Below are 12,656 nucleotides of genomic sequence, written 5' to 3' on the forward strand. Positions count from 1 at the left end.
ATGGTTTTTGGGGAAAATAGCATATGACCGGATAAAATTTCTCTGTGTAGCTTTTAAATGCGTTTCCTGTGCACACAGTACCTTTGGGTTAAGTTTTTGTAAGAGTTCTGTTATGTCATCAAGATTGTGGAGAAAACCTCTCACATTCCACTGTATAATTTGTGTATCCATTTTGACAGAGTTGGGTACTCTGTGTTCTGGAAAGGAAATATTAGCTCAAAGGACTTTTTCCGGGCGCCGTGATCACGTTTTGCTTTTGAAGTGGTCACGAGAATCGCGGCGCATCTGAGGCGCTGGCTGCGCCATCTGGATCGGAATTGTGTCCATTGACTCCTGGGAGCCGCTGGACTTCCGCTCACTTCAACTTGAAAGGCCACCAACCCAGAGGTCGATGGGTCCTCCTTTCGAGACGGCGAAGCAGCGCGCTGCTGTCGCAAAGGGAGCTCATGGCACAGCTGCGACCACACTCTTTGTGGGTCGAGCCGATACCAGAGTCTGCTGCGGCGTTGCCCCTTACGCGCCGCATCAGCATACCCTGCAATATGAAGAAAGGAAACGCGCTTGCGCGCTTATCGGAAGGAAATGTTCTCCTTTACTTTGATAATCACGATCTCTTTTTCTGTTTTTCCATGTCGGACAAGAGCGGGAATATGCGGCATGTTCGCCGTCGCAGTTCACGCAATGGAGTGCAAGGTTACAGTTATCTGAGGGATGATCGTGTTCACCACACTTGGCACAGGTTTGTCGGCCTCGGCAGCTTTACAAACCGTGACGATACCTTTGACATTTGAAGCATCTGCGTGGATTACGGATGTACGCCCTTGCTCGTATCTTTACATAACCAGCCTCGATTATCTCGGGCAGTTCAGTTGTACCAAGAGTATCAGATGTTTGGTTGGAATTTCTTTGTTCTCCCATTTAATCTTTATTCTATGTACTTGGATGACGTTGTGGTCTTTCAAGCCCTCTAGAAGTTCTTTACTCAAGTTCATGAGGTCATCGTCTGATATCACGCTCTTGCATGTATTCAGTGATCGATGTAGTGTCACCGTGATTTGAGCATCACCAAATGCAACCAGATTTGAAATCTTTCCATGCTTGCAGCTTATCACATACCTCAAGCAGGAGGTCGCCGCTAGGCATTTTTGTCACTTTGTAGCCACTACCCAGTGCCTCTGTGAGGCATTTGGCAACAATGAATGGTGAGATGGTTCTGACAGTCTTTCCAGGGTTCTCAGTATGTATAACATGGTACCGCGGGAAGTTTTCTTTGTGTTGGAGAAAGTAATTGAAACTTTCTTCGGTGTGTCCTCTTCTGTGTAGAGGACGATCAGGTAGCTTGGGGTAAGAAGATGATGCCGTAAGATCTAAATAATTTTGGCAGCGATGCCAGCCGCCCACCACAGAGCCCAACAAGGGGACGTTACAGGAGTCCCTGCAAGAGAAGTCCAACGAACTCCAGCGGTACAGCGTTGCTATAACCAAATAAGACATAATCAAGACAGGTTAGCCACACAAGGTTAACCCTTGCCGCGTGGAAAATCGGAAGTTAAAAGTGAATAGAAGACAGGAAACATCGAAAAGTGAAAGAAAAAGGCAGAAGATTGAAGAGGGGGACAGGAAAAGGCGACTGCCAATTTCGTCCATGTTGGTCAGTCTGGAGGTACCGTCTATGTGAAGCAGAGGCCGAAGAGCTGTGTTGCCTCCACCCAGGTCCTTAAAGGTCCGAACACCCGGCATCGGCTCAACCCCCAGGATCCCCCTTTCCCCAGACACGGCTAAGCCGCGCACGCCTACACGCGGGGGGGGGGGGGAGGTCCGTGGTGTCGCAAACCACCAAACGCCGGCTGATGCAGGCGCCCCTGCGGGGATGAAGGAAACTAAGATTTGCTTAATGGGGAACAGAACCCTGAAGATATGCTGGTATTAGTTGCAACAGTGCACTGCTCCAGCACCTAGTCATGCCCTTTGCATCATATAGGGAACTATGGGTTGCACTGTTCTTCAGCACTCACGCATGTCAAGCGCGCCTTGCAAGCATGGATGGGGTGAGGATAACTTTCTGGTGTTCGCCTGTGTGCAGGTATGCAATGTCTTCCTCATCGCAAAACTTATTTACGTGCATCAGGCACTAAACTACGCGCGAGATAAAGTTCAGGCTGTGCATAGAGTATTTGCGACTTTCGTGTGGGTAACTTCTCAATGGCAACCAATGCGCAGGAATAATTTGTGTCTCCCTTCAGTATCTGCTGGGATATTGCATTTGTTTGTACATTAACTTGAGTCTCGGTTTGTATTTTACAAATTGGCAGATCGTTCACACTTTTACAACAATTACAATTCCCATTCGATTCATTCAAGCATTGTCACCATTTCATTCCCATACTATTGCGGATTCGCGAAAATGTGGAATTATTCCGGAGTCATTCCAATTCCGGAGTGGTAACCCAGCAACATTGCTAGCTTTACAGTGAAAGTTCGGCTGATACAGCGACAGCAATATCTTTTTCGAGAGCTTCCCGCAGATATAATAGAAGCGAAATACGAATGCGCCAGCTCCATCCGCAACCGTAAAGAGATTCCTTCTCCGCCTATTTAACTGGTAGTTGGGCCACATACACGCACCTGTCGGTACTTCTCGTCTTTCTGCGTCGCTTGCGAGTGGTACCAAGAGCGTCCCGGACACCGAACCAACGACACCACAGCTTTAGCCTTCTCTGCACTGAAACGACAGATCAGTGCCTCATTTGCATTTGCGCGTTTTGTAGAGCGTGCACACCCATGGAAATCGCAACATGGACTTTTCCTTTTTTTATTTCCTTTTTTTAGTGCTCGCCACGAGAATTCGCAGCAGCAAAGCCACCAAACGTGTCTGGCCGAGAGGTTGAAACGAAAGAAATTTTTTGAGGCTGAGACGAGCTTGCGAATCGCCTCAGCTGAAGCGCCATCGTGTCATTCAACTATAGGAGTGACGTATGTCTTAATGTCAATATAATTAGGCTGTTCTCGACGGCAATTGCTCCAGTAGGTTCCTTAGAAATGGTCAGCGAATAGGATGGAAATAAATGACATTGCCACAGAGGTTTCAAAAGTAACTACGCTTTTATTCGTCTAGAATAATGCAACCAATATAGTTGACCAAACAAAACATGTTTCAATGGATGAAAAGTACTATGGGCAGCACACAGTCGTAATGCATAGCAAAATATGCGAAACCTTTTCACAGAATCATCCGCAATTCCGTGCCACACCATACATTCATATCCAACAGTTATGAGACAAAACAACGTTGCCCCCCTCATTATGATTTAGAAAACTTAGACTCACTAATTTTCCTCGCGTCGGACACTCAGAGCCTGTGTTACGGAGAGTGAAAGAACATTACGCGACGTTTCTTCGCGGAGCGATCCGCATTTATCGTCACGAGAGACAGCGCGTCGGATGCCGAAGCCGGGAACTTGCACGATAACAAAAAACCTGCACTCGCACTTTTCGCCAATCCCCGCAGGGGCGTCTCCGTCAGCAGGCGTTTAGTGCGTTGCGACACCACGGACCCAAGCACACGGGGGTTGGACCCTCCCACGCGTGATCTTGCGTGGCTTAGCCGTGTCTGGGGAAAGGGGGATCCTGGAGGTTGAGCTAATGCCGGGTGTTTGTACCTTAAAGGCCCCCCGGCGGAGGCAACACACCTCTTTCGTCTCTGCTTCACATAGATGGCACCCCCGGACTGACCCACCCGGGGGAAATCGGTGGTCACCTTTTCCTGTCCTCCTCCTCGATCTTTCTCTGCTCTATTTTTCTGTCTGCACTGTCCTGTCATCTCTTCTCTTCTGTTACTTCCTCACTTTTCATAGGCGGCTTGGGTTAACCTTGTGTAGGTGCCCTCTCTTGGGTTTATATATAAGGTTATAGCAGCAATGAACGGCTGGAGCCTGCAGCCTTACACGTTAAGTGCTGCAGGGTCCCCTTGTTGGACTCCGTGGGGGGTGGCTGCCATTGCTGCCGAAGTACACCAAACTGCTATGGGAACACCCGCTTTTCCCCGGCCTCTTGATCGTCTCCCTTAGAAAAGGGGACGCACCGACGAGACTTTGAACTTGTTCACCCGACCCAAAGACATTTTCCCACGTTTTCAAGTAGCCCGAAAAACTAGCAAGAACCATATCCCCATTTGTAGTTGCAAAAACATTGACCAACACGCTAGGCCTTGGCTACAAGGTCACCAAAATGCCAAGCAGGGACCTTCTCCTTGAGCAACGTGATAAAGAGCAATACAATTGACTCGGCAAACTTGTTACTTTTGGTGATGTCCCAATTACCGTTTCACCGGATCGGTCCGTGAACACAGTACGGGGGTTAGTATCTGAAGCACACCTCATAGATCTATCTGAAACAGAACAGTTGGAAGGATGGAAGGAGGAAAACGTCACGAATGTGCAGCGCATTGTTATGAGACGGGACAACAAAGAAATTCCTACGAAACAACTGATACTTACCTTTGAACTGAGCGTTTTGCCACAAAGCATTGAAAGAGGCTACACAAAGATAGCCATAAGACTGTAGATCCCAAATCCCAGGCGATGCTACCAATGCCAAAGATTCGGCCATGGCTCGCAGAGCTGCCGTGGTCGACTCACCTGTGCTAAGTGTGGAATACAAAGTCAAGCCTCAGACAATTGTGAGGCCACACCTCACTGTGTTAATTACGATGGTGACCATCCAGCATATTCCCGGTCCTGTCCAAGCTGGGAAAAAGAAAAAGAAATTCTAACAATGAAAGTCCGTGAAAACATATCGTTCAGGGAAGCACGCAAAAGGTGCTCACCATTCCACACAACCACTTATGCTGGTGCGGCGCGTCAAGGGGCAGCGTCGCAGCGGCTACTGCCAACTGCCCAGCCCGCGCGCAACGAGCTGTCGCTTGTGGTTCCTGCCCCCAGGGTGGAAGGAGCTAAGTCTACTCCACCCAACCAGCAAACAGGCCCGGTTACCCTAGAGTTGCCAGCACCACAACAGTCTTCGGTGGCAGCCTGCGCTACGCGTAGCGAACCCGCAGGCCCGCCAGCAGCTCCCACGGTGGGTGCAGTCAAGGCTGCCTCACCCTCACTGCCCCTGCTAGCGCTGGCAACAGCCGGCGCAGCTCAGGCCGAAAGGCAGCCCCATCGACCTCCGGGCTGGTGGGCGCAAATGTCTCGTCCTTCGCGGCGAGACTGTCTCGCGAAACTTCTCGCTCGCAAGAGCGCGTGTCCGGCGCCTCACAAGAGGCAATGAACACAACACCCATCCCGACGGCGCACAAAGCGCCTAAGGAGCGGCGAGGCTCCCTCGACCGCTTCAGAAAGGACAAACCCCAGTTACGGGGCCTGGAAAGGGCTCTGTGATCTAAAGCAATACTTCCTTCTTTAGTACACACTGCACCAATTCACTTTCATTATGGATACACAAATCATACAATAGAACTTCAGAGGCCTTCTTAGGAACCTCGACGATGTCCAAGAACTTCTTTACCAACACAATCCAAAAGTGCTGTGTGTCAGGAAACGCACTTAAAATCGAAACATACAAACTTTCTCCGACAGTATGTTACGTTTCGTAAAGATCGCGATGATGCTTTCGCATCATCAGGCAGTGTTGCCATTGTAATCCACAAAAACATTGCATGTCAATGTTTGCAGCTAAAACGCCCCTTAATGCAGTGGCAGTTCGACTTGTTCTTCTAAACAAAGTCATCACCATTTGCTCACTTTACATACCCCCACATTACCACTTACATAAACATGAATTTCAGTCCTTTATAGACGAATTGCCAGAACCTTATCTTGTTCTTGGCGATTTCAATGCTCACAGCCGTCTGTGGGGCGACTCTCGTATCGATGCGCGAGGTCGTCTTATTGTTGAACGATTTCTTTTCTCCTCTAGTGCGTGTCTCCTGAATAAGAAAGTACCTACATTTTACTGCCTCGGAAACAGAACCTTTTCTTCGATTGATCTTTGCATAGCTTCCCCGTCTCTATTATCTGAACTTAAATGGGAAGTTACCAAAAATCCTTACGGGAGCGATAACTTCCCAATACTACTGAGAACCACCAAAGAAAATGAGTCTTCACCCCAAGCCCCTTGATGGAAGATTGATACAGCCGATTGGGAGAAATTTCGAACTCTTACTAGTTAGTTGTATCTCCTGGGCCAACATGTCTTCGTTAGGAATTGATGCTGCTGTGGAATATTTTACTTCCTTCATTATTGATGCCGCTTCTAGATGCATATCCGAAATAAGTGGCGTGGCATGCAAACGCAGTGTCCCATGGTGGAACGACGAATGTAGGAACGCTCGTAGGAAACAGAATAAAGAACGGGGGTTGCTACGCGATTTTCCTACTGCAGAGAATCTTATCAATTTTAAGAAGATAAAGTCCCAAGGCAGGAGAACGCACTGACAGGCCAGACGAGAGAGTTGGCAGAAGTTTTTATCAGGTATCCACTCGTATGCAGATGAGGCCAAAGTCTGGAACAGGGTTAATAACGTAAGAGGACGACAAACATATTCACTTCCTTTGATAAACACACAGGGCGACAGCTTGGAAGACCAAGCGAACTACCTGGGTGCACATTTTGAACATGTGTCCAGTTCATCGCACTATTCTGCAGCATTTACAAAATACAAAGCAGTAATAGAAAAACAAAAACTAGACCGAAAAATCACAGGGAATTAGCCATATAACTTACCTTTCTCTCTAGCAGAGCTGCATGCATCACTCACCTGTTGCAACTAATCTGGCCCAGGCTCTGACCGCATAATATATTAAACGCTGAAGAACCTGCCCTCTGAAACGAAGAAAACCCTTGTCTGTCTTTATAACTCTATATGAAGCTCCGGCGAGATCCCCTCTGCCTGGAAAGAGGTCATAGTGATCCCTATCCTGAAGCAGGGCAGGGATCCATCGTCTGTATCGAGTTATCGGCCCGTAGCACTAACAAGCTCTCTCTGCAAAGTCTTCGAAAAATAATAAAGCGTCGCCTACTGCATTTCTTAGAATCAAACTAACTGCTTGACCCATACGAGTGCGGTTTTCGCAAGGGTCGATCCACCACTGACCATTTGATACATATTGAGGCGCAAATACGCGAAGCTTTTGTTAACAAACAGTTTTTTCTGTCTGTATTCTTAGACATGGAAAAGGCCTATGACACCACATGGCGGTTTGGAATACCGAGAGACCTCTCCAACTTTGGTATACGTGGTAATATGTTAAATGTGATTGAAAGGTATCTGCTGAATCGCACATTCCACGTGCGAGTTGGCAATGTTTTATCACGACCTTTCGTGCAGGAAACTGGTTAACCCCAGGGAGGCGTGCACAGTTGAACACTATCGTTAAAATGAACACGCTTCGTTCTTCGTTACCACCAGCTATTTTTTATCGCATCTACGTGGACGATATACAAATAGGCTTCAAGTCCTGCAACCTCGCAGTGTGCGAGATACAGGTACACCAGGGGTTGAACAAAGTGTCTAAGTGTGCAGACGAAAACGGGTTCAAAGTAAACCCCCACAAAAGTTCTTGTGTTCTTTTCGCCAGGAAGAAAGGTCTCGTTGCAGATCCCACTATCGAAATGTATGGACAACAAATACCTATGAACAAAGAACACAAGTTTTTAGGCATCATACTTGACTCTAAGCTTACTTTCATTAACCACATAAAACATCTCAAGGCGAAATGCCTAAAAACAAAGAACTTACTGAAACTTTTATCTCACACATCCTGGGGCAGTGACAGGAAGTGTTTAATGAATCTTCACAAGAGCCTCATTCGGTCACGATTGGACTATGGTGCCGTAGTATATCACTCTGCCGCCCCGAGCGCGCTAAAATGCTAGATCCTGTCCACCATCTAGGTATCCGCCTGGCCACTGGCGCATTCACAACAAGCCCCGTCGAAAGTTTATACGTAGAATCAAATGAGTGGTCGCTGCATCTCTAGAGAACATACATGAGCTTCACATATTTTCTCAAAGTCCACACTAATCATGAACATCCGTGCTGTACAACCGTTAAGGATTTGAAGTTTGCAACGCTTTTGCATAATCGACCCTCTATGAGGCGGCCTTTCTCACTGCGTGTAAAAGAACTTAGCGAAGAGATAAATGTCCCACTTCTAGAACATCGCCTAATGCCTTCAGCTAAGCTGTCACCGCCCTCGGGGTGCCAGGTGATAGAATGTGATCTATCCTTTCTAGAGGTCACAAAGCACGCTCCCGAGCTCGAAATCGCAATGCATTTCTGCGAACTTCAATCGAAGTACTCGTGTTCGGAATTCTACACCGACGCATCCAAGTTCCATGCTGGCGTATCTTACGCGGCTGTTGGCCCCTCTTTTTCTAAACCTGACGTATTGAACCCCCTAACAAGTATCTTCACAGCAGAAGCCTACGCAATACTGTCTGCGGTGAAACATATAGACAAATTGAAACTACAAAAGGCAATAATATTCAGACTCGTTGAGTCTTGTAAAAGCGCTAACATCTTTACAAAAGCATAAGAATTCTGTTTTTATTCAGCTTTACTCACTCTTGTGTAACATTTACCTATCTCATAAACAAGTAATTAATATGCTGGGTTCCCGGCCATACAGGAATCGAGGGTAATGTGCTTGCCGACGAAATCGCCAAATCAATGGCATCGCAAGGTATTGGTTTTCCCGCCGCCGCCCCTGCTACAGATCTGAAGCCTTTCCTACGAAACAAACTGCGAAGCCACTGGCAACGCTTGTGGGACGCCGAAGCAAATACTAAGCTTCACATGATGAAGCCACAGTTAGGATTTTGGCCCTGTACAACTAAAACACGACCAACTGATGTCCTGTTCTGTCGTCTCAGAATAGAACAGACATATGGTACTCAGAATTTTCTATTGAATGGTAATGATCCTCCGACATGTGGTAGATGTGGCGAGAGGCTCACCGTCGTCCACGTCCTCTTGGAGTGTCAGGAAGCCGAAAGAGAAAGAAACACTTTCCTCTCGCATATCGCTATTGTGTCCCTGTGCATCCCGCTATGTTTCTTGGTAAATAACCGCTTTTTAACACCAACGGAGCCCTCGCATTCTTGAAAGATGTTGTGCTACATGTTATTAGCGCAATAAGTACGTAGCGCATCCTCTCTCCAGAGGATGTTGCTGTTATAGTTTTTTATAGCACATGCCTCCAGGCCTTTGTGTCTCAAGGGCTCTGTTTAGGCACTTGTGCTTCTGACCAATTCTTGCACCTGTAATATTTTGTAAGTCATATCATTGCTTCTTAATGCATTGTTCATGTCCATAGTACACATAGTTAGTCATTGCCATAATCTTATTACGTATAAATTTTACGCACTTTACAGCGACTGATTATAGGCCCCTTTACAGCCATGCCACATCTAATGTTCATATAATTCCGTATTCATCTACCACTAACAAGCCATTGCCATCGTCTTGGCGCTCTTTGGCCACATCTGGCCCTTGCGCCAATAAACCACAATAATCATCAGCTTTTCGCCAATGAATGCCGTGCGCTAGGCCACGGAAAAATTGAAGTGAAGCGCACGCCACACTTTGAACAAACACGCAAGGATAGAAAAAAACTCGGATGAAACCGCCGCGTTCTGGTGAGCAACGCGAATCGGCACGGACGAGGTTTGCAATTGCACAGTCTTGGGCAGTCTTGTACCTGAATCACTGGTTGGTAGCGGTCACCATGAACGAACTAATAAATTGTGAAATAGAAACAAAATTACCAATTGTTCCTTTAGTACAGCAAAAATATTTGACACGGAAAGTTTACTCGTATGACAGCATTCGGATTAAAATTTTCGAACATTTTGTTTTCATGTAGGTTTCCTAGTTTCAGTGTTTGTCAGCCCCCGCACCTAGTCGCGCTTCATTTGTGCACCACTCACTGATATTTTTGGCGATAGGTTTTGGCACGCTTTTCGTTCCAAGCTTCGAGACCTGTTTAGATGGACCTTGGCCGGTATTTTGTAGCGATGCCTTTAATGTCACAATGCCTTTTCGCGCTTATCGCGTTTTGTCAGTGGTCGGAGCGACGGTCGGCTCGCGTTATCAACGTTGATATCGTGAGCGGACCGTCACTCTGACCACTGACAAAGCGCGATAAGCGCGAAAAGGCATTATTACTTTAAAGGCATCGCTACAAAATAGCGGCCGTTGGTACAACACTAAAGAATACTGTAGGCGGGGGTAACACATCTCGTTGCAGCGACGGTGAAGAATCCCAGAGTGCTTTCAGAAGTGAGTCACGAATAGGATAAAAACATGTACTAAGAAAAACAGCACTCAAAGCGCTTTACGATAGCGGAGACACAAGGTCTGTACGCCGCGTATCACATGTTGGGTAATCGCTCGCTTACCATCGCGAATGTGCGATAGCGTTCGCGTCGCGCGCGCGCACTCTGATTAGATGAGACTATTTACGCTATTTATACGGAATCCGTGACAACATTCACGCGTTTCCGAATACAGCAGGCCGCGTCTCGCGCCACTCGAGAAATCGACAACAGCGACGATCCGCGGCGGAAGAAAATACAGCCACCGCCAGAGAGCGAAGCAAGGCAGAAGTCATAATATTCACGCAAATATGTTTACGCAAACGGACATGGCAAAACCGAGCGAGGCAATCGACTAACAGGGGCAGAGAGGCTGCATATTCGATACAGATTACTTTCGGCGCCATGGCGATTTGAGCTCACGGTCAAGGTATCTCCGAATGCGACACATCTAGCACACAGGCTCAAAGAAGCAGCAGTCATTGTTGCCCTACAAATGCACCCCCTAAGATGTGTGGTCAAGGTTTCGAGGTAAAAACACACAAACGCACCACGTCAAGCGTAAGGCGAAAGCGCTGTCTTGTGTTTTCTATGACAGATATAGCGGGGTGCGGAGGAATATGGCTCGAGACGGTGCAAACAAACACAATTTTTTGCCCCTGTATATAGTGATGCAGATGACCATTTATTCAGGAACGAGGAAATTCACCTCATTGTCATGCCGAGGAGCAGTGAACACGTTTTCGCCAGACTGCACCAAGCATTCTAGAGACGTGACACACACCACACCAGTGTGATCCGACACCAACTGCACCTTCTCCAAGCTATCCTATAAGCTCGAACAACATGCAAACTTACACCGAGTATAAGAGATTGCCTTGACGGCGGCCTTTGAACAACTGTCGTCTGCTATTCGTACGAGGCAGACGATAGCTGAGCACACTATACAGTATAGCAATTTTATCGTCTGCTAGGCAGGTGCCTCACGTGCAATGCCAAATATCACGATGTTCCATGCGTTTATGTAATAAGTATATACGCACAATCATGACACAAACACAAAAAAGTGCAACAAAAACTTTTCGTCTGTGTCTTTCGTGGCGTACGCTTAACGAACGGCATCAGCAAAACGTAGCACAAGACATACCAGAAGACGGCCTTCCAGACATACGCGCAGCCTCTTTTGCCCATAAATCTTCAAACCCGGCTGTACGCGCATGCGCAAACGATTCTCCAATCGCGGCGCGTATCCCGCAAATGAATCCAATTAAATACTGATCCTCGCATCGCGTAGCTCAACCTCATTTTGCTTGCTTAACTTGTTGCCCTTCTTTGCGTATTTTAAAATCAGCAAGCGTGCGGGTGCGCGACTCAGAATTCATCTTGCCGCGTATACTGCGCAAGCCATGAATAAACAGCGCTTCCCGGGAAACTTCTGGCCCACCGGATTTACGGTGCTTGTATTTTTCTCCATATATACTCGGACCACGCGTGGTTAGCGCGTCACAACGTTTGTATATAAGCCGTTTCATGCTGCGTACATATAAGTCGCCGGATTAAGGACCTCCGGCCGGATAGATTCAAAAGCGACGTCTGCGTTTTTAACGACTACTTAAATTCGCGACGCAGGCGGACGATAATGCTTGCAATTTTCTGGACTAGGCTTTTTTTATTTTATTTCTGCCCCCCTGAGCACTCGCGACTTTCGCAATGACGGCACTGGCGAAACGAAAGTCGGAAAGGAGTTGTTTGATTATACAGAAGTCGGTTTAAAGGGAAAATTAAAGGAAACTTATATTCTGGTTATGCAGTACAGTAGAACAAAGGAAAACATCGCAACGTAGGACGCAACGTGCGCTCATGTCTGGTCTCTCAAGAGGGTCTCTTCTCCCTCTCTGGCACACATACACACGCACACACACACGCGCACATGGTCCGTCCCCTCTCGTCGTGGAAACTGCACCCGCCTCCAAGATGTAAACACAGCAGGAGCGGCGCCCTGCTCTTCGTCAACCACCGAGGGCATAGGTTGCCTCCGTCGAGGTGGTGCCGTCTCCACTGTCTATTCCGGCCAGACGAGAGGTCCATTTCGCTTTCTCTAGGAAAGGCGTCTGGAGTGCGCACGCGCGGTCAAAACCAATACAACAATACAAAATAGAACAGGAGTGGTTTCACCCCCTCCCCCATCCTATGATGATGATGATGTATGGGGTTTTATGGCGCGAGGGCCAGATATGGCTAAAGAGCGCCATACACATGGTAATGAGTTTTCAATGAATTGTTTATGAAATAGAGGAATGTACTGTGAATGCATGGTCAATGTTGAATGGCTGTAA

This window comes from Dermacentor silvarum, chromosome 1, assembly GCF_013339745.2.
Source record: "Dermacentor silvarum isolate Dsil-2018 chromosome 1, BIME_Dsil_1.4, whole genome shotgun sequence".
Taxonomy (NCBI): Eukaryota; Metazoa; Arthropoda; class Arachnida; order Ixodida; family Ixodidae; genus Dermacentor; species Dermacentor silvarum.